This window comes from Anguilla anguilla, chromosome 17, assembly GCF_013347855.1.
Source record: "Anguilla anguilla isolate fAngAng1 chromosome 17, fAngAng1.pri, whole genome shotgun sequence".
Lineage (NCBI taxonomy): Eukaryota > Metazoa > Chordata > Actinopteri > Anguilliformes > Anguillidae > Anguilla > Anguilla anguilla.
Window position 1 is genome coordinate 31535972 of NC_049217.1, and position 448 is coordinate 31536419.

Here is a 448-nt window from a genome sequence, read left to right on the forward strand (position 1 = left end):
ACTTTGAACTTCCTTGTGAATTTCACAGGCAGGACTGGGGGGGAAAAAAATCTGGATTAAGTGTGCTAAGAGTTTAAAGTTTGTTTCAAAAGTACCTTTTGCATTTTTTTATGTATACACAAAATATATTTTTAGGGCATGTTAGACATAACCATGTGGCAGTTTAACATTTTGATAATCTGTTAATATCACAAGCACGAATTTGACCTCGTTACATGAACAGTGGACAGGAAAGCACAAGTGAAAACGGGCGGGGCTGCTGCACGCTCATGTTCACCTCCCTCGCTGGCGACGGTGCAGTTTAATTTATCACCGACACTGCAGACGAGGTCAGTTCAATGTCATACGGCATGATGATGCGCGTGCGCCGCATTCTGGGCAGGCCGAGACGGGGCACCCCGGTCCAAACGCTTTATGTTTTTAAATGCGCAACCTGTAGTCTCGAGGA